Here is a 23176-nt window from a genome sequence, read left to right on the forward strand (position 1 = left end):
ATGGAGGATAATCTATGACTTGCATAATAAACAAGTCATAACTAGCCAGCACTCTGCTCCTGCATTAACACACTGCCAATTGCTATATCTGAAGCATCCACAAAGACATGAAAATCCTTCCCCCAATTTGGCAGCATCATAACTGGCGCACGGGACAGTTGTAGCTTCAACCTACGATATGCCAAATCACATTCTTTTGTCCAAGAATATTCTTTGTAGTCCACATGAGCCACCACATTTAGCGAAATCGCCAAATGCACCAAAAACCGCAAGTGTCGCCCATGCCACCGAATTTAACCCAAAAACCGCATACACTCCTTCGGATTTGCAGGTGCTAGAGCTTGTGACACAGCCGCCACCTTATCAAGATCCATAGCAATGCCTTCTTGTGATATAATGTGCCCAAGTAACTTCCCACTCCGAGCCACAAAGGCACACTTTAATGGATTTAGACTGAAAAAAATCTCCCGGCATTTCTGAAAACACAGTCGCAGATGTTCCAAATGCTGAACACATGTCCCTAACACACTGAGATCATCCAGAAAGACCCGCATGAATGCTGTCAAGAATGGCCCAAAAATTTCATGCCATTGAAAGGTACCCAGAGCCTTCCTCAAGCCAAACCACATCACTATACACACAAACACGCCCCAAGCTGTGATGAATGCTGTCTTAGCTTGGTCTTTTGGTGCCATCCGAATCTGATTGTAGCCACTAAACCCATTAAGAAATGAATACTTTTATGGCATGCCATTGAAAGGTACCCAGAGCCTTCCTCAAGCCAAACCACATCACTGTACACACAAACACGCCCCAAGCTATGATGAATGTTGTCTTAGCTTGGTCTTTTGGTGCCATCCGAATCTGATTGTAGCCACTAAACCCATCAAGAAATGAATACATCTTATGGCATGCCACATCATCCAAGATGGTATCCATGTATGGCAAGGGAAAAGGATCCGAAGCAGTAGCTGCATTAAGTTTCTTGTAATCTACACAGATGCATATCTTCTTATTCTTCTTAGGCACAATCACAATTGGAGAAATCCACTCCGGATTCTCTATTGGAGCAATGAACCTGACCCGCACGAGATGATCCAACTCATCTTTAACCTACTTATTAGCAACATGCAAATTCATTCTGTATCGCTCTGCTGTCTGGAAGGAATTACATCCGGCTTCAAATGGATGCGATGCTGATAAAACTTAGGATCTAGGCCCTTCATGTCTGAGTAGTCCCATGCAAAGACATCCATAAATTCTGTCAAAAGATCCACCAGAGCCTCCCAAAACTTATCATCCAACAGACCACTGACTTTCACTAGTTTTGATTCTTTATCTTTTCTCAGAAAGACTGTCTCTAGAGCATCTTCTTCGAAAGCTCTTTCTTGTTCCAAAATATCTTTCAGATCACCATCTGGGGAATGACCATCCGCACCAAGAAACGGTTCCCCGAGAATCTTTTTTGGAATAGGAGCCACCATCCGCACCGCCACATATTCCGTAGAAATGCATGCTACATCCACTACACAGAGTGCATTAGGGGAAGGTTGAGGTCTATGGGGGCCCTTTAAGCTGCCATGAGATTAAGGAGATGACTAGTGTGAAGGCCAATAGGAAAAATACATGTGTATAAAAACGTTGGGTTGATTAAGACCCTAAATCTTGTGGTCAAAGGTGGAATCTTACCTTTTTCAGATCTGCCAGCAAAGAAAATCTTCAATATCTTTTTTTTAAATATTTTTTTAAAGGAAAAGTTTCAAAAAGTTACCCCCCCTCACTTCCCTCTTCCCTCCAAAAGTAGGGGCGTGTTTCTCTCTCCTCCCTTTTAGACTAACCCACTTTCCCCATCTACCACTCACTACACCCTCACTTGCAGCCCTATCTTCATCCCCAACTTGAGGAAAGCTCTTTGCTACCACCTACTCAGAGAAAGCTCTGTTATCAGCCTCTTTCTCTCTCCAGAGGAAGCTCTGTTTTTATCAGACTCTGTCTCTAGGTCTCTCTCTCTTTGTGTGCAAGCAGGCACCTAATGCAATCTCTCATTAGCTTTCTTTTGAGGAAAGCTCTTTGCTACCAGCTACTCAGAGGAAGCTCTGTTATCAGCCCTTCTCTCTCTCTCTCTAGAGGAAGCTCTGTTATCAGTCTCTCTCTCTCTCTCTCTCTCTCTCTCTCTCTCTCTCTCTACATGCAGGCACCTAATGCAATCTCTCATTTGCTTTCTTTTGAAGGTTTAGCTTTCTGTGTGTGTGTGCATGTGTGTGTGTGTGTGTGTGTATGGATTTGCAGCAAACTTCTTTGAAGCTTTAGCTAGCTCTCTCTCTCTCTCTCTGAGCAGGTATTTGCTTTTTTGCCATATTCTTAACATTCACTTTCTTTTCATTTGGGCCATCTTTGGCTCTTCAGTGTGTACGCAGGCCATCATCCACTATCGAGTCCATGGCTATTTCCACAGTACAGGATGATGAAGGTTATTGGATTCCTACCATTTTTAAGCGGTTCATGTGGATAACAATGCAGCCCAGTTTGAGGGATGCATGTTGGATATATCACCCAAATCCATTCAAAGGTTGAAAGGGGCTATATAACCTTGATTACTTTACTCAAGACACATCCTCAAAAGGGCGCCTACTTCAAATATAGCCTAGAGGGAATATTGCTCATTTATGGCATACCCACATGGGGGAGATGGCATACCCACATGGGGGAGATGGCCTCTTATGCTTGTAAGACATCATAGGTGATGTCATGTGGTCATGTACTACTTGCCTATATAAGAGGCTCTTGCTAATGAAGAATGTAACTCGTGTGTTTCCATGATTATGCCTAAGTCATGTCTCATTAGTATCTCCTAATCCACTCTTAATCATGTTTATAATCATGACCTAACCATGACTATAACCATGTTTGATCCTCCTTAGATTTGCTAATCCACTCTTAATACCAAGATTTGGTATCAGAGCTACGTTAATACAACCTCATTCCTCTCATTAAGCCATAATTTGCCTCATCATTAGTGTTTAATTAGCTTAATCATAAGCTTATCCCTTCCTATTTCATAGCCTGAAATATAGGGTTGCCTTGGAGCATCCACAGCTCACACTCGCCTCCACGAATTCGTACGGGATTCAAGCTATGCATTCTCAACATCATAAAGAAGCTGCAGCTTGGTGGAATTAGGCGGATCTTGCGCAAAGACGCCAGCATTGCAGACGAAACCGGCACCAATTTTTTGGGGGAAATCAGTCCACCGATTGAACCAGTGCAAGATTCACTAATTTGTCTTGGCTTTGGGGGTTTTCAATAGCTGCAAACACGCCTGTGCAGTCATTTTCTTGAATGGTTTAGTGGTTTGGTGGCTTCAGGTCTGACATAATCTCAGAAAGCTCATTTGATAACAGTTAAAGCATGAATGATTAACTCACTTAATCACTAGTAATTAGTGCTTAATCTGGCCTCAAGTCATTTCTATTGAAGGTGCTAAAGGCATTTGGTGTTTAGACTTAGGCTTCTATCTCATTCAAGGACATCTAGTGACACAACTTTTCAGAAATTGTTGAGCTTCATGTATGTGGTGATATTTCTATATGATGATGATGTTGTAATTTACATCATTGTTTAATCACAATGACTGAACCATCTGATGCTGAATCATCAAATATTCAACATTTGAGGCCTAAGAAGAAAAGCAGAAAGCCGAGGAGACGGGTAAGAAACAATGTTTTAGGAGGGCATGATTGGTCTGAATTTTTCATAAATAACCTTCATCTATTTGGTGAAGGTATCTAATCTTGTAAAAGCATTAGACACTGCCCTTGAGGGATACTCAAGTGGTAAGACCTTGCTTTATCATCATGTCTACATCCTCATTTCATGTTGATAAGTTTAATGGGGTAGGCTTTCATACCTGGCAAGTTAGAGTAAGATTTATTCTCATGAAGAAAGGTCTGTGGGGAGTTGCTAGTGGAAAGGAGAAAAAACCTACCACTAGAGATGGTGAACAAGGATGGTTACCTAGGGATGAGAAAGCTTTTGCCATAATTGCATTAGGTCTAAGTGACAACTACATACATCATATCTCTAATGCAAACAACTCAGCTGAAGCATGGGAAATCTTAGAGAAATTATTTGGGGCAAAAGGGAAGCATTCCAAGATAGGGCTGAAAATCCAATTCTTTAAACTTGAAAAGAAAGCTTCTGAGTCTTTACCTACTCATCTTAATTATATGAAAAGCCTAATGACACAACTTGCAACAATAGGAGCACCAATAGATGAGGAAGATGCCATTGCAGTTTTATTGAAAAGCATGCCTTATGATGAATATGGGCACTTAGTGTCAACTCTCATGAATCTTCCGGATCCTAGTTTAGAAGCCATTGAAGCTGCACTCCTTGAGGAGTACAAGAAGAAGCAAGAGAATATAGGGATAATGGAAGGGGCATACTTCTCCAACAACAAGTCACACTTCAAGAAGAAGAACTTCATCGACACAAAAGGAAAGAAGAAGACTTGTGGATTCTGCGGCAAGGACAATCATATTGAAGAAAATTGTTTCTTCAAACAAAAGGCACAAAAGGCATTTCTCGCAAGTCAAGACAAAGAAGAGCTGCAAGAAGAGGCCTCCGAAGAGGCCAATTTTATCGAAGAAGAATGGGCCTTTTGAGTAAAATCAAGGGATAGCCCATACCATGTTTAAAAACCTCTCCATCCTAAACATAACTATCTCATTGTAAGCTTTACTATGGTATTCTAGCATCATCCATCATTGCTAGCATTGTAAACCTAACTGGAATAAGACCTACGGGCACCAGCATGGTCATCATAACTAGTTCTTGTATGTTGTAACTAGAACCTAGAATTGCCATCATAAAGGTAGCATTGTCATGGATTTGGTTGAAGGAGGGTTTGTTGGATATATCACCCAAATCCATTCAAAGGTTGAAAGGGGCTATATAACCTTGATTACTTTACTCAAGACACATCCTCAAAAGGGCGCCTACTTCAAATATAGCCTAGAGGGAATATTGCTCATTTATGGCATACCCACATGGGGGAGATGGCATACCCACATGGGGGAGATGGCCTCTTATGCTTGTAAGACATCATAGGTGATGTCATGTGGTCATGTACTACTTGCCTATATAAGAGGCTCTTGCTAATGAAGAATGTAACTCGTGTGTTTCCATGATTATGCCTAAGTCATGTCTCATTAGTATATCCTAATCCAGTCTTAATCATGTTTATAATCATGACCTAACCATGACTATAACCATGTTTGATCCTCCTTAGATTTGCTAATCCACTCTTAATACCAAGAGTGCACACAAGGTTCCTCGAAGGCACATGGCTTCCACAAGCCATCACTGGAAAGGAAGGATCTTAGAATTCAAAGTTTGCAACAAGGATGGAAAGCGGCTTGCAAAGGTGCAACATGTTTACACCTCAAGCCAAATACATCTTGAAGATGAGAACTCACCACAGTTCCCAACTAACTGTAAGTTTCAGTACTTGTTTAATGTTTCTTTGCTTTGGAGAAATGCTTGCATGAAGACTATGTGAATATCAAGAACTCCAATGTATTCTATTGTATGCAGATGTTTTCCCTTCAACATGTGTGGAATGGCAGCCTCTAGAATGTTTTACAGGGACCTTCGAAGCATGTCATGTTGATCTAGGTAGGCTTATGTATGCTGGGGAAACAAGTTCCGTTTTTGCAAATAGAGGAGTATTTTTCATTGCTGCAACATATGTTGTGCCACAGAGGGGAAGGTTTGGAGCACTTGAGCCAATTTCTCCTCCTGCACTTAATAGCCCGGAATGGCCCATTCCAGACTCCACTACAATGGAGAGCTTTCAGCGCAGGATTTTCCATGACATTCAGTCAAGCCTAAAGGCTGCATATGGATCCCACAGGATAAGTGTATCTCTTTTCATGCCTTTACATGTGTTTATTGCTATTTTCAAAGCAGGCAAGTTCCATCGCACCCCAACAATGTGGATAAGCAAAGATGGGGCCTTTGAAGCTCTAGATACATTTCTAAAAGGCGATTGGACCACCAAGGTGGCAGAACATAAGGGCGATGTAATAAAGTGCTCAGCGGTAATGTCAATGGTAAGATGCAGGTATCAGATAGGCAAGCAAAATCTAACTATGGTGTACCCTATTAGAAGGTGGAAATGCTCGCATGGTGAATGGGAGGCTTTGGACTCTGATCTCTATGCTAGGGAGGAGGTAGAACTTCATATTGAAGTTCACCCAGGAGAGGAGCATACAGTGGTAGTTAATGATGATTGGAATTTTGCTCAGTTGAGAGATCGTATTGTCATGTCCTTTAATGTAAGGAACCAATTCAAGTTTGTTGTTTCTAATCGACCCATGCGTCAAAGGTCAGAGAAACATACATTCTGTGTGTTGGAGCCCCCTAGGGTCCTTAGCTTGAAAGACTGTTAAGTTGCAGACTTAGGTAACATTTTGAGTGATTTTGGGCGATAATTTGTAGCGGTGTACTTTTGAATACAAAATTATTGATTGCACCATAGTCCCAATGTCCTCTGTATTTCACTGCAATTTGGATTTTAATTTTGTTAATTTTAAAATTTTTAAGTATGTTCTATAAATTTATTAAACGTTATAGTGGAATGCTTTATAAGAATAGGTTTTGCTCTATAAAGCTCATTTCATTCTTAAGATCTTGTAGTTTCTATTTCCCTTCAATATCCCGCCATGGCTTCAAGCTCTAACTCGCTACGTGTAAAACTTGAGAAAATTGGGCTCTCAGCAGAGCAGGTGCAGGTGAGAACATCGCCATTTTTGAGGGGGTGATCGATATGCAAAAAACTATAGACCTTCATGCAGAGGCTTTTCAAGAGTAGGTCCAGTACATGAATGATGTAGTGGCACAATATGTCGTGCAATTGCCTGAATCCATCACTAAATGGATTCCAGTGGACTTAATCAGGCATCTGTACCATGGTGACAAGTCGTTCCGCAACCGATTTTTGAAAGGGCTTACATTTAGCAATTATAGGGTCAAAGATGATGACACCGTTTATGAATTGCAGGTTGGTAATGTAGGCACCACCTTCCTTTCATGGGATATGACGTTACTGTTTCTGCAAGAAGCCAGGGATATAGAAAAAAAGAAGGGAAAGGCAGTGAGTAAAGAAGTAGCTCTTGTGAAGAAATCCAAAGGCGAGGTGGAAGAGGTTTTCTCAGAAGAAGCTGAAGCGTCCATGGCCTTGGTGCTTCTCCAACAAGGGTCAACTGAGGATGAAGAGCCCCACCGTGACCTCGAAGGGGATGAAATTGTGGAAGAGATCCCTGAGTTGGATGTAACCACTTTGAATCCCATCATCATGGATAACAAGGAATTTATTTTCCTTGATGACATTTGTAAATCCTTGGGGTTAAGGGAGGATGAGGCCTTAAGCATATTAGCAATTGGGTCTGGTTTCTGCAAAGAAGACACACTTGAGCAACAGACTGCAGGTGTACAGATTGATTTTGATGACCATGATCTTACCAAAGCGCTAGCATTCCAAGGTTATGATACAGAACGTACAATTGAGGAAACTGTTTCCAATGCTCTTGTTGCTATAGAAAATGTAGCAGTAGAGTATGAAAGTGTCCCTCAAGAAGCATTTCAACCACATAAGTGCTTGCATGTAGATACATCAGTTGAGCAGCGTGGAAGCAGTATAGACATATGCAACCCATGCATTAGCCAATGTGATGATGACATTGAGGTGGGGTTAAATCAAAGTTGTGCCTTCATATTTATAAGTGAGTTATTACTAACACCTGATTTTTTTCTCTTGTAGAAAGCTTATATTTTTGACAAGTTCGCTGCACGTGGAGGTGGAGTTCGTGTGCAATCCGATGGACGAGACACCTCCCTGATTCATTACCTTCCTAGCCTCTTCATATTTATAAGTGAGTTATTACTAACACCTGATTTTTTTCTCTTGTAGAAAGCTTATATTTTTGACAAGTTTGCTGCACGTGGAGGTGGAGTTCGTGTGCAATCCGATGGACGAGACACCTCCCTGATTCATTACCTTCCTAGCCTCTCTCCATCATTTATTCGAGTAATCCATTTAGAGTACTCTGAGGAGGCACAAGCAGAGCTCATCAAGTGTAAAGCTCTAAGTGGGGTTCTCACCGAAGATGGGCTAGCAAATAATGCAAACAAATGTATACTTATTAGCAGGGAGGCAGCTATGTATACATTTGCAAACTACACCGGCCACGTGCTAAGCCATTGTGCCACTTCAATCTCCAAAGGTGTAACCAATCCTATTATTATAGCTAATAGCCTAGGTGAGAAAGCCACACAGAGTGACGAAGCTAAAGAAGCTCTCAGAAATCTTCTCAGGAACTTGTAATTTTCTTTCTATGAAATCAATACAAAATGTATACTTTTTTAATTGTAATGTTTCTAAGAAGTCTGAACCATTTCTCTTGTTTATTTGTTGTGTCAGCACTGTGCCCTCTAAAACTTTTGGCAGGCATGTGAATGTGTAGGAAATTTCATTGATAATGATCAAATTTTTGTTCTTTGAATGTCACTTAACATCCAGCTGAAATCTGGCAGTACAAAATCTGAACAATTTTTAAAAAATCAGAATTTTTTTATGTTTTTTGATATTTGTAAGCATATTTTTCATCAAAAAAGTGCACATAATGCTGGAAAGAGTCCAAAAATTTAAAAAAAAAGGGCTGTGCGCTACGGCGCGAATTTCAGCCTTTCAAATTACAGGCCAGGCTTAAATTCACGCCGTAGCGCACAGCCCTTTTTTTTATCATTTTTTCACACATAAGTGCATTGTGTGCACTTTATTTTGATGATTACTCTGCCTATAAACATTTAAAAAAAAGAAAACTGTTGCTTTTTTAAAAAATGTTCTATCTAATGCCAGGCTTCACCAGGTGATTTTGAGCCCCAAATAACTTTTTTTTTGTCCCTGAGCTTTTCTAAGGCCTTATTGAGCTTTAAGCCTTTTTTTCGGACCGAAAATAAATTCAATATAATTTTGTTTGTGCACTATGTAAGGATCCTTTGTTCAATGCTGCCAACAACAATACCACGTATAACAAGATAATGTTTCACAATCACCTTATCAATAATATAAATTTTGTTCCTGTTTAACTAAGGCTCTTAATACATGATCAACAGTTTTACCCATTCAAACAACAGTACAAGAAATGAAATGTCTGCTTTTATAACACAGTTGAAACAAATGAATACATTGGTTAACGAGTCATTGACAATATCTTATAGATTCAAAAAAATGTATTACAATGTCGAGATTACAAAAGGCACAAAGGCCGCCGCCTAAAAGCTTAATCCTATCCTATAAAGCCTTCCTTATGGAGCACTTTATCCTGGCGTAAACGTAGTGCAAGTGCCATGTCAACAGGCTTCAGGGTCACCCTTTTGGCGTGAGCATGGCACAGCACCGAATCTTGAAACAGAGAGACCAAAATTGTTTCTGACGCCTCTTGGGCCTCCAGTGCCATACTCTGTACCCGAGTGACCTTGTCACTGTACTTGTCGATGACTTCTTTTACAACTCTTGCAAAAGGGGCCTTCGCCATGATGGGGTCTGTGCTCTTTTGGTACTTTCTGATTTCTCGCAGAGCCATGGTCCCTAGTTTCCATCTTCTCTTCTTGTTGGCTACAGGGGGTGGTGGTGGATGCGACCTCTCTTCCCATGGTTGTCTATCATTTCTAAATTTTTTTCGCCTTTCTTGCTCGGCTGGATCTAGGATTTAGTCTTCTCTTACTTGCTTCTGCCTTCTTCTTTTCTTGTTCTTGTTTTAATCTGCGTGCTTCTTGAATTCTTTGTTCCCGTCTTTCCCTCTCCCTTTGCACCTCCTACTCCAGTCTTTCCCTCTCCCTTTGCACCTCCTACTCCAGTCTTTCCCTCTCCCTTTGCTCCTCCTGCTCCAGTCTTTCCCTCTCCCTTTGCTCCTCTACTTGTCGTCGATCCTCCTCTTCCATCTCCACCTCTTGCTGCCTGTTTGCACGTTCCTTCTTTCTCTTGACACGAATCTTTATTCTTTGTTTTTTAGGTGGAGACGGGGGCTGACGCCTCTCAAGTTCCTCATGTAGTGTTTGTGCTAAGAGCCTATCCTGCTCTTCACGATGGCTTATTTCCTCTGCTTCATAGAAGTCAGCAGCCTGTTGATACTGCTCTTGCTCAATACACAGAAGTGCTTCCTGGTCTTCCTCAAATGCGACCCTTAGCTCCTCTTCTAGCTGCTGAGGGAATTGGGCTTGCTGTTGCTCTCTTCTTCTATGCTCCTCCTCATCAATCTAGCGTTGTTGCTCTTCCAGCACACGCTCCTGCTGCTCAGCCTCTGAGAGAGGTCGGGGGAATGGTGTACGCGTGGCTCTAAATGAGCCGGTGTCTCTAGGTCGGGGGAATGGTGTACACCGGCTCTAAATGAGCCGGTGTCTCTAGGCTGCTTGGAGATATCCTCAATATTGTCCAGTCTTGAGAACACATCCGGCTGTACATCTTCCTGTCGGGTCTCTACCTCTCTGTCCATGCTTGTATGCTTCTTTTTGATACGTTTTTGCACTTGTTGAAATGCCTGTGCCGCGGCTACTGCGTGTATTAAGTTGTGTGCACCAGACGGTACGTTTGGGTTCTCAGTTTTGCGTGCAGTGTGCTTAGTTCTAGCCATCCATTGACTTACACGAGTGAATGAACGTGAAAATGTAATTTTAAAACTCACTTTTACAGGTTTATATAGTTATTAATAAAAAAAATCTCGACATTAATAAAAAAGCTTTAACTTAAAAAAGGCTACAATTTTTTAATATGGAACCCATTTTCGACCCATACGCCTCCGCACAACGAACCACTCACGCATCCCATGCACGGCACTTGATGCTCGCCATGCAATTGCTCGTTGCAGATTGACATTTTTTACAACCCTTCGTAGTAATGACACCTGCCCTTTTGGTTTCTGTCGACGTCGACCTCCCAAACTGCGAAAAAACCAATTAAACATCTCATGTAAGGCATTACTTTTTTCCTTACCACCTCCACCATGTCGCGTGTTCTTAAAGTATGCTGCCTTAGCTTGATAATGAGAGCGGTCCATTCCTTGGGTGCTCCAAATTGCCATTGGACCATATTCATCGAGAAAAAACTGTGCGTGGGCAAATATAATGTGCTGCAACAAAGATCATATCAGAATTTTACTATTTGGCGATTAATATTAGTAAATAGATAGAAAGGTAAATACCATATAGTGGGTGATATGTGTTTCTCCCCATGCATCAACCATTTGCTGAGTAAATGTATGTATTGCAGTCTTTAAGTTTGCAATCTCCTCAGCAACAAGTGGAGCCTTTTCTAGCAATTGAATCATTTTGTCAAGTGACTCCCACAGCCTTGCCCGCTTGAGACCAAGCTCTACATTATTTCCACGATAAGTGGTGCATTCACAAATGGCCTTCCATAATTCATATTTTGTGTGACTATTGTACCCCTCGTAATTTGAGAGAAGGTGTCTTGCTTTGGACCCACCCATGCATATTTTGTTTGGATTATCCTGACCCGGTCCTGACTTTTTAGTATCCTTAGTTAACTTTACAGCACCACCATGAAGCCCCACACTTGAAAGGACATCTTCCAGCTTACTGATGCATTCGTTGCGAAGATGTTCAGGCTCCATATTCCATGCATAATTGATATGTAACTTCAGTAATTTGTCCATTATGCGTAACCTAGCATGAAGCGTGCAAATATGAACACAGGAAAGTGGAATCTCTAATATAGGGCTCCATGAGATATCTTCTTGATCACGATTAGGCGGACAATTGGTATTACAATTCATGATGCCATTAACCCACTGCATAGGTTTCTTTGGATCTTTGTTTTGCGTTGCACTCATTGAAGTTGGTTGTACATTTTTCTTGCCCTTTGCATGAGATTTAGTCGTCTTGGTGGCTGCAACCTTGCCTGAAGCTTTGCCGCGATCAATATACTGTGATTTTGAATGGCAGCAATAAATACATGGAAAAAAAGTATTTGCTCCTAGCTTGCATCCCAGCATACACTTCAATGTCTTTAAATCACCTGCCATGTGCCACTCAACTGTAAATGTTCCTACATCTTCCACATGCAAAGTTTCTCCTTTTGATTGCAATGATATGACATTTGGGATGCCTGTTCGGGTAAGGTACCATCGCAATGTATCATTCGTCTCCTGTGGAAGCTCAAATGCTGCCAACCACCATATATTCTTTTCTGATTGCACTCCATAGTAATCTTTTCCCTGAGATTGACTTCCCTTGTTGGAATTTGAGGCTTGTGCACTACAGTCAAGAAGATTATCATCCTGTTCCAGATTTCCTTTGATAGCCCTGTTCATAAGTGTTAAGCTGACTCTTTCTAATTTTCGTCCTTTTACAATTTGACACTCATCAAGCTTTAACACAAACACAGCCTGACCTTGGCACTCCTCAATGCTTAGACCATAATAAGAAATCATAGCTCTTTGAAGGGTCCTTAAATCAATAAAGACATTGTTGTACTTGTTGTATTCAAATACAGGCAGAGCATCCTCCACATGACGGTAGCCACCTAACATGGTCGCAATTTCTGAGTTTGCACTTTTTCTACAGAGTTCGGAGAAGCTCTAGGTAGCAAGACCATGATGGTGTGCTAGTGCTAACAAAGTGATTTAGTTCCGGAGTGATCTAAATCTAGAGGTTAGCAGTAAGACTAGTTTGGTTGAACAGTTTCATGCATGGGGGACGCCCTATAGCATTTTGCAAGCGTAGTCTTGCCTATGTTCAACATAAGTGTGCGATTGTGAGCACATTTTAGTTGCTACCATATGAATTTGGGAAATATATTACTTTCCTACATAAGCAATTGTAATATTGCATGACAGGCTATTTTGCTTACAAAGTTCATGTGCGTGTAAACCCTATAAGTCGTATGACCCCTGGGGAATGAGTGGAGCATTTCTAGGATTTAATGAGGTTTTACATGGCAATAGTGAGAGTATCTCACTCCAGATGAGCCTGGTTGTTGTTAGTATCGGATCTGACATATGTAGTGTACATAAACTCAGGCTGAGTTAGGATAGAAGGCTAAGCCGGAGAGCTTAGTGGTAAATCCTATTGTATCTGGTGAGTTTTGACTTAACCGGAGTGTTAAGAAGTAAACTTAAAGTCTAGGGCTGAACCGGAGTGTTCGGAGGCAGACATATCTTTTGTTAAATCGGAGAATTTAGCAAAAGATGAGCTTGGGGTGAACCATGGTACCCAGGAAAAAAAGCTCTTCACACTAAAATAGTGCACAATAATTTTAGGGTGATAAAAATCCATCTCGCAGGAATGTTTTACAACTTTCCATAGATGATAGATGAAGACCATGTACTTTACGGAGTTAAAGTACATAGGTGGTGACTTCGACGCCACATTTTTTGTAGGAAGTCACCAGTGGTGTGGTTAGGTCGGCCGAGACTCCACAAGACCTATGCACTAGTTTTTAAGTTGACCTCTATGATAAGGACGTCCAAAAATTCGTGTTGTAATACCAGAGATTGTACTGCAATGTGCAATGGAGGGGTCAATTTGTGTAGTCACTTCTTAGCAGCAAGTGACTTAAGCATCTTGTTATATATGGTTGTATATGGTACTCCCACTCGGGGGAGGTATGCCATTGGGTACGGAGTTACTCACAGACTAGTATGGAGCTAGTAGTGTGATGATAGTGGGTACGGAGTTACTCACACACTAGTATGGAGCTACTAGTGTGATGATAGTGGGTACGTAGTTACTCACTACTAATACATAACTACTAATAATTAAGATCCTCTCGAGTGAAAGATACTCTAGATCAACATTTTAAATTACCGAACCACAATCCATGAGTATCGAGGTACTCATAAATATGTTGACGTTGCTCAAATCGAGGGACCGATTTGTTCGATGGTATGGAATAAGCAAGGAGAGTGGAGTAACTTAAAAGTTACACATCACTAGTCCTAGTGAGTTGTCGAGGTCATCCGTAGTTTGATGATCCCCTCTACCTATCAGATAACATTCAATTTTGCAAGCCCTGGTAATTAATCTGTAGTGAGATTATGAGTTGGGTGTGAGATATGGTTATGAAGTTCTTACAAGAGTACTCGTTTATTTGCTAGTCATTGGTTATAGCTTGGTAGAGATTGCCACCTGTGATGGGTAGGTGGCTTTGCCGCTATGATGAGGAGGCAGCAAATAATGTTCTCATAGTTATACTTCATACCAACACCAAACAGGGATAGGATGAAATTCCTAAGTTCATCATCACGAAGTACTGTGATGTTTGCATTTATACTGAATGTATGATGTAATGAGACATTGGGCTTGTGTAATTACCATTAATTATCTAGCAACCTATGGCTTCGCAGCAAGCTCAGTCATTATCTGTGGATTGATAATGTGGTTATTAATAGTTTGGAATTTTCTTGATAAATGGTACAACCCACCCAATAATTCATAAGTGTGTAACCACTTATGAAGGGTAATAATATGCAACAATGAAGCACTTTGTTACAAGTGTGAAACCACTGATATGTTGCAAAGCAGTTTATCAATAGTACCACCATATGTGCGTAGAAACTATACATCTTCGGTGCAAGATGTTTAAAAGTTTCTTGGAAGGACTCAAGAATAAAAATATATTTAACACGGTCTAGATTTGTTCTTGGACCTATGACACTAGCGCGTAGCCCGCTTGAGAGTACAGTTTTTGAGGACAAAAACCTTTCTTGAGGGAAAGGAGGGATATCCTCAAATATCACATAAACTCGAATAGTTGTGTGAGTCCAGACAATACTTGAAGGGATATGTCTGGTAATAGCAACAAAGAGTTGTAAGTGAATGGATGTAATTCCAGACACCCGTAGTGGTGCAAGAATCTTTATCAAACATCTCCACATACTATATGGTCTACCCGCAGATATAGTATGGCATAAGAGATAGGAAGTTTGATTGTTATATTTGAATGGAAATTTTCAAAAACTTACATTTACTCTGAGTTAGAGTAGAGTTTAACCATCCGTAGATTGATGGTAGTTAGAAACTCAACAAGATTCTAGAGCATATGCTTGTGCAAAGATGTTACTCTAAGAGAGAAAGTATTTCTCAGCTTTGGAACTAATCCTTGTGATGCATGATTAGATTGGCTCTAGTTTATTTCTCCTATGGCCGTAGAGCTTTCCAAGGAGAAGTTTTAACAAGTTGGTGATGCAACATGGTAGCGTAGTCTACAAATATCTAGTAGCATAGTCTAAGAACTTGTGCTACTAGAGTGCTCTCCTGTACATTAGCTTCTGTGCTAATGACATGATGCAAAATCAAGGCATGAAATTTGCCTTGGGGTTTTGGTTGAAATACCAAATCATGGCTTGTGTGAGTATGATCCTGTCTTTACAGAGGTCTGGTGCACTGTACGCGTATGCACTTTGTCACAGCCTCACCCACCTTCCTCGCCGGCACGTAATGCTAGTCCGGAGAGACTGGATGTAGGTGCGGCGGATAGCAAAGCGAGAGTTAGTCCGGAGAGGCTAGCCGAGTCTTCGGGGTATAGTTTTGATAGTCCAAGTGCGGGTCACCCTGGGATTCAGAAGACCTATGCACTAGTAAAAAGACAGTTTTATTGGCCTAGTTTGTTTAAGGACATCCAGACTTACGTGCTGAAATGCAGTAAGTGCCAGGTCAATAAACATGAACGTCTTAAGTTGGAGGACTACTCCATCCACTGGAGATTCCTCAAGGGAAATGGGAAAGCATTTCCATGGATTTCATTACCAGTTTACCCAAGACGAGTTGAGGGAATGACTCGGTGTGGGTGGTAGTGGACAGGTGAACTAAACTGGCAAAGTTTATTACCACGAGAAAACTGTTAAAACGCCAGAGTTGGCAAAACTCTTTATTGAACATCTCTACAAGCTATATGGCTTGCCCGCAGATATAGTGTCGGATAGAGATAGAAAGTTCAACAGTCATTTTTGGAGGAAAGTCTTCAAAAAATTGGATACTACTCTGAGTATGAGTATGGTAGATCATCCGGAGTTTGATGGTCAAACTGAAAAAGTTAACCAAATACTCGAGGATATGTTGCGTTCTTATATTAGTAAGAAGCAATCTAATTGGGAAGAGTACTTGCCCTTATTGGAGTTTGCCTATAACAGCTCCAAACACTCAACGACTGGATTTACACCATTCATGTTAATGTATGGATTCCAGTCGAGATCTCCGATGGCTGTAGGCCTGGAAAAGGAGAAGATTCAATCTGTCAAGGAGTTCCTTGATAAATGAATGATATGCTCAAAGGTGCACGCGAGAGCATTCGTAGCGCTCAGGATCGCGCTAAAACTTATGCGGATAAAGGACGAAGAAAGGTGACCTTTGCAGAAGGTGACTTTGTATTCCTCAAGGTTCCTGCGCAGTCAGAAACCATGAAAGGGTGGTTGCAAGATGAGGGTACTCACTTTCGTTCACTCTCTAAAATTGGGACATCCATGCATCTCGGGCGGAGTACCTCGATCGTGATAGTGCCGCAAATTAAAAGACGACACGTGCCTCCCGAGCCTAAATCGACATATCTCGATCGAGATGCCAACTAATGCCACGCTAGTAGGTCCGAGTTTCCAGGCGTCATCCATGTCACCAATACATGTCACCGCCACCACAATATCTCGATCGAGATATCTATGCCACTCGGATCCACATCAGGGCCATGCTGTATCCCCGTAGGCATATAGCACATCTCCATCGTCCACGTATCTCGAACGAGAAATTTACATCCAATCGCGACCATTCATTATTCGAGGTAATCGGATACAATCTCCACCGTCCCCATATCTCGATCGAGATACTGAGTTCAAATCTCAGCCGTCCAAATATCTCGATCGAGATACAAAGATTCAATCTGCACCGTCCAAATATCTCGATCGAGATACGTAGATGCAATATCCACCGTCCAATTATCTCGATCGAGATACGGAAACGCAATCTATACCGTCCATTCACGTACGTTGGAAGATGCGATCTCGGCCGTTTAAATATCTCGATCGAGGTATATAATGAATCTTGACCGTCGAGATACCTTGTCGTGGTAATGCCTTTAAATCGTGGCCGTCCATGTACCTCGAACGAGATAGTAATATCAAATCTCAGCCGTCGATCCTTCCCCAACCCTAAAATTAGGTGTGTATCTTGGTCGTATGTTGCACTAACCCTAATATCCAGAGCGTTAATCTTGCAAACCCTAAATTGCATGATGTTACCGAACCTCGATCGAGGTTATAAAACCGGAAAACTTTTTTTTTTGCCTCATTTTCACAAGTTGTTTTCACTCTCCTTGGTCTCTTGATTTGGATTAGTATTAGTGAGCCCATTAGCTTTGTTTTTAGCTTCATTAGTGCTACTTAGCACTAAGCATTAGACCCTTCACATTATACCCTTCACATTGGACCCTTCACATTTGGCTTAGGTTTTAGCATGGAGGGCCACGAGGAGGGCCACGAGGAGGGCCGCTCATCTATTGTGGACCTCATCGCGGAGATAGACCGCGAGTTAGCGGCTATCCGTAGGAGTGCTAGAGATACTCCGTCTACATTACATATCGTGGCAGACTTGGAGACGATGCTTGCGTCCCTTCGTAGCCTTCACGATATTGTTTATGTAGATGAGTGGATAGCCCACCCCATCGCGCTGCTCCTGTGTCACATGGCCTGACATATCGTCAGGTCTGTGATCTTGCTCCTATTAGGGATGGAGCTTACCTAGATCTTTTCCTCGATAGTCGTGGGATGAGTCCTGGGGCGGGCAAGCCCCTCACTATTTCGCGGTGTTCGCATCCTCGTATGGCGGCACATATCTATAGTCGATATGTTGCCGCATATGGGAGGATACCAAACAACCGCCAGATTCCCATATACTTCGCAAAGCAGTTATATGCGGAGTTTGTCTTAGGGGAGGAGGTCGATTACACCAGCCATCGTCCGGGTGGTGGTGCTGGCCGAGGCCGTCTCCAGGACCAAGGTAGGCGGCCTCCACCAGCCCTTCGTGTAGCACCTACCACAGATCCTTCATTTGTGCCATTGTCAACAGTAGAGGCTCTTGGCACGCAGGTCGGCATTGATGTACGGAGTACCACGGAGAGCATCTAGCACGTGGTGCGCCTATTCTCACGATCTATACCGACGACAGATGTGGAGGTATTTACATATATATTACGTCTTGAGTTTTGTTGGTCATTTATCTTCATGTTTATATGTACTTTTCTATATTTTTACATGAGCAGCATGGTTGATTGTGTCACGCAGGTTCCCACACCTACCACTCAGAGGCTCACTCAGGAGTTGGTAGAGGCGAGAGCGGAGATTGACCGCCTCCGAGCTGCATTACAGATGGCAGAGGCAGCTACTGCAGAGGCACAGCATCTGAGAGAGTCCGACATCCAGCAGGTAGGTTTCTCTTGCACGTAAAAGAGTTATAATTAAGGTCCTAAGTTATAAATTTCTTTAAGTAATACCTAATGAGAGACTAATCAATTATTTTAATGCTTTACTTTTTTGCGTAGGCTCGGACCGAGGTAGAGAGCTCCAGAGCTGAGGCACAGCATCATCAGATTATGGAGCAGATTGCCCAGCACAGGGCAGAGCAGCTGATGCTGCATGTTCGAGAGTATCGTAGATCATCGGACGTGACAGTGCCTTACCTACCGTTATATCCACGGCCTGTCATCACAGAGGTTTTTCGACGACCTCTCCCGCAGGATGCACCACCCTTCCTACGTGATGCGTGCTGCTGTTTATGTATCGAGGACATTGATAGTACAGGAGGATATGCCCTGGGATGTGGACATATTTTCCACTTGTCTTGCATCACCCAGGAGCTCGTCTGGTTCTCAGCATGCCCATCCTGCCGTGCACACGTCGACCTAGCGACGTACAGGGTATTGGGCATCGATGATCTTCACCCAGGCCTTGTTCGAGTAGATGCCAGGACTGGCAGGCCTGTCGACTTTACATCAGCTATGGACTTGGGACTCGACGCCTTCGACGATAGAGCCCAGGAGCCTGAGGTGCCTCCTGAGATAGAGTGGAGCTCACATGAGTTTGACGCTTACCAGAGAGTCCTACATGAGAGCCAGGTCATAGCATATGAGCGCGTGGGTGGTGCTGGCCCTATTGGCACATCGGCGGGTGATGGTGCTAGCAGCAGTGCTGCTTCTCATGAGCAGCGTGTCCTTACAGCAGAGGAGCTTACACGAGCAGAGTGGCAGACACGCACCATTGCAGATTATAGATTTTGGGTTTACAGACAGAGGCGTCTTGCATTAGCACGACGTAGAGAGAGAGAGAGGGCCATAGCAGCTTTTGGGACTCGTGAGCTCCCGAGTACACCGGCACCAGCTCACGATCCTGCCTTTGAGGCAGACCTCCCCGCAGACATTCGACGACCCCCGCAGCCGGCACAGCCTCCTCGACGTGCACAGCAGCCTCGACGTGTATGTCGACCGGCAGTTAGAGATGACGATTTTGATTGGGTTGTTGTTGATAGTGACTAAACTCAGACTAGCTGGGTTAGCTCACTTACGTTGTACTTAGATTTTTGGGCAGTGACTAACCTCAGACTAGCTGGGGTAGCTCATTTTCATTCTGATGTACTTATTTGATGTTTATATCATTATGAGTTTTCTCATTATTGAGTATCATTACATTTTAGTTGATGTTCTTGATTTTATTATATTTTTTAACACTTTGGCTATCATATTGTTTGTTGAAAATCTCCATGCCATCGTACCCAAACATGCTCTAATGGGGACGAAACTTTGCAAGCATGGGGAGGGGACCCACCCCCACATGCTTGCAAAGTTTGGTCACAATCAGAGGATTGGCAATTGGCGCCCAGTGCGGGTTTTTCAAGTCTCTTGGTGCTTAAGAGGCCATGGAAAATCCGGGCCTTCCCCATACCATCGTACCCAAACACCGATGGGGACCAAACTTTGCAAGCATGTGGGGGGTGGGTCCCCCCCACATGCTTGCAAAGTTTGGTCACAATCAGAGCATGTTTGGATTGGCAATTAGCGCCCAGTGCGGGTTTTTCAAGTCTCTTGGTGCTTAAGAGGCCATGGAAAATCCGGGCCTTTCCCATACCATCGTACCCAAACATGCTCCGATGGGGACCAAACTTTGCAAGCATGTGGGGGTGGGTCCCCCCCACATGCTTGCAAAGTTTGGTCACAATCAGAGCATGTTTGGATTGGCAATTGGCGCCCAGTGTGCGGGTTTTTCAAGTCTCTTGGTGCTTAAGAGGCCATGGAAAATCCGGGCCTTCCCCATACCATCGTACCCAAACATGCTCCGATGGGGACCAAACTTTGCAAGCATGTGGGGGTGGGTCCCCCCCACATGATTGCAAAGTTTGGTCACAATCAGAGCATGTTTGGATTGGCAATTAGCGCCCTGTGCGGGTTTTTCAAGTCTCTTGGTGCTTACTCCGGGCCTTCCCCATACCATCGTACCCAAACATGCTCCGATGGGGACCAAACTTTGCAAGCATGTGGGGGTGGGTCCCCCCCACATGCTTGCAAAGTTTGGTCACAATCAGAGCATGTTTGGATTGGTAATTGGCACCCAGTGCGGGTTTTTCAAGTCTCTTGGTGCTTAAGAGGCCATGGAAAATCCGGGCCTTCCCCATACCATCGTACCCAAACATGCTTCAATGGGGACCAAACTTTGCAAGCATGTGGGGGTGGGTCCCCCCCACATGCTTGCAAAGTTTGGTCACAATCAGAGCATGTTTGGATTGGCAATTGGCGCCCAGTGCGGGTTTTTCAAGTCTCTTGGTGCTTAAGAGGCCATGGAAAATCCGGGCCTTCCCTATACCATCGTACCCAAACATGCTCCGATGGGGACCAAACTTTGCAAGCATGTGGGGGTGGGTCCCTCCCACATGCTTGCAAAGTTTGGTCACAATCAGAGCATGTTTGGATTGGTAATTAGCGCCCAGTGCGGGTTTTTCAAGTCTCTTGGTGCTTAAGAGGCCATGGAAAATCCGGGCCTTCCCCATACCATCATACCCAAACATGCTCCGATGGGGATCAAACTTTGCAAGCATGTGGGGGTGGGTCCCTCCCACATGTTTGCAAAGTTTGGTCACAATCAGAGCATGTTTGGATTGGCAATTAGCGCCCAGTGCGGGTTTTTCAAGTCTCTTGGTGCTTAAGAGGCCATGGAAAATCCGGGCCTTCCCCATACCATCGTACCCAAACATGCTCCGATGGGGACCAAACTTTGCAAGCACCCCCACATGCTTGCAAAGTTTGGTCACAATCAGAGCATGTTTGGATTGGCAATTGGCGCCCAGTGTGCGGGTTTTTCAAGTCTCTTGGTGCTTAAGAGGCCATGGAAAATCCAGGCCTTCCCCATACCATCGTACCCAAACATGCTTCAATGGGGACCAAACTTTGCAAGCATGTGGGGGTGGGTCCCCCCCACATGCTTGAAAAGTTTGGTCACAATCAGAGCATGTTTGGATTGGCAATTGGCGCCCAGTGCGGGTTTTTCAAGTCTCTTGGTGCTGAAGAGGCCATGGAAAATCCGGGCCTTCCCCATACCATCGTACCCAAACATGCTCCGATGGGGACCAAACTTTGCAAGCATGTGGGGGTGGGTCCGTCCCACATGCTTGCAAAGTTTGGTCTCAATCAGAGCATGTTTGGATTGGCAATTAGCGCCCAGTGCGGGTTTTTCAAGTCTCAAAATAGCAACCTGGTGAGGTAAGCAATACATACGTTTAGGACACAAAAAATCAATTAAGTAATGTAGCTCAAACATAAAACAAATATTACAAAATATAACCATTACCTGCTCTGAGAAGTAATACTCAGATTGTATCTCCTGAAAAGGTGTGAAAGTGTAGTTCTATGCAAAATCAATCACAGAGACGACCACACCAATAGGAAACTCTACTAGGCATGCTCGGAACTGACGATCCTGCCACTTGGCACAATGACTGTGCCGTATGTAGGGGTAGATCTGCTCCCTAAATGTGGCTGTGAAGTGACAACGTGGTGTATGTTTGTCCACGAGCTGCAACTTCCTGGACTGTCCACCACTCTGGAGGTGGTGTGTCACATACTCATAACGTTGCCATGCCACTATCTCTTGGTCACTTGCATCAAGATCTACCATCTGTAGATGTGCAAGTGAACCACATGATGTGCAATTGCTCTCCACACAAGGCATCCTATGGAACTGGGCATCCTCCGTGCGTGCACACAAAAGAGAGTGGATGAAATCACGTGGACTACGAGGCAACTCTCTATGCCCACTAAGAGAACGGAACACATCATAAAAAAGTTTGAACTCAACATGGTAGCGACAACAACATGTGTCACGCTGACGTGAGTACCTCACAAACCAAGGCTTACACCCCTCAAATGACCTTTGCCCAATTTTAAGCTCTGGATACGAAGCCACAAACTGAGAATACAACTCAGTTTGGGACATTTCAAGAAAGCAAGCACCGTGCTCAATGAACACTCCTCTTGTCACTCTCTTACGCAAAGCTTTCTTGAAAACTGACGATGCACGACAATTCTCCTCCCAAAAACTTTCTATCAAGGTTCTAGTGGTTTCATCTAGTAGGCGATCATGCCTAGCTACACGACCACTACTCGCCCACATAGCACCAACCTCATTGGCATCTAAACTTTGTCGCCTAATAGACCCAACTCTAAGTGCGTGTGGTGCTATGGAAAGGATGCGAGATGTGGCACTAACCTTACCCTTCATTTGGGAGCTACTTATGGCTGCCACAATAGCCCGTCGAGCAGCCAAAGCGTCCGCAGAGTTCCTCTTCTTGTTAACTATATAGGAATGACGAACACTTTGTAGCACCGCCATGCCAGCTCTCCTCTCTCTTCGACCTCCAATGTCGGAAAGCGCCCTGCAGTTGGCCATGTTGGGCAGATCAATCAAAGCATCAAGCACACATGCCTGTGTATGAAGACGTGAGGTCTTTGAAATAGGATTGGAAGATTGCATGGGCACGACGATGTGCCCCTGACTTTGATAGTTCTTTCCTATCCACACGAAGGGCGCCCAAAGGAGGGGGGGGTGGGTTCTTGTAGAAGAGAGGA

The sequence above is a fragment of the Cibotium barometz genome, chromosome 10, assembly GCF_041138505.1.
Source record: "Cibotium barometz isolate CiBa-2024 chromosome 10, ASM4113850v1, whole genome shotgun sequence".
Lineage (NCBI taxonomy): Eukaryota > Viridiplantae > Streptophyta > Polypodiopsida > Cyatheales > Cibotiaceae > Cibotium > Cibotium barometz.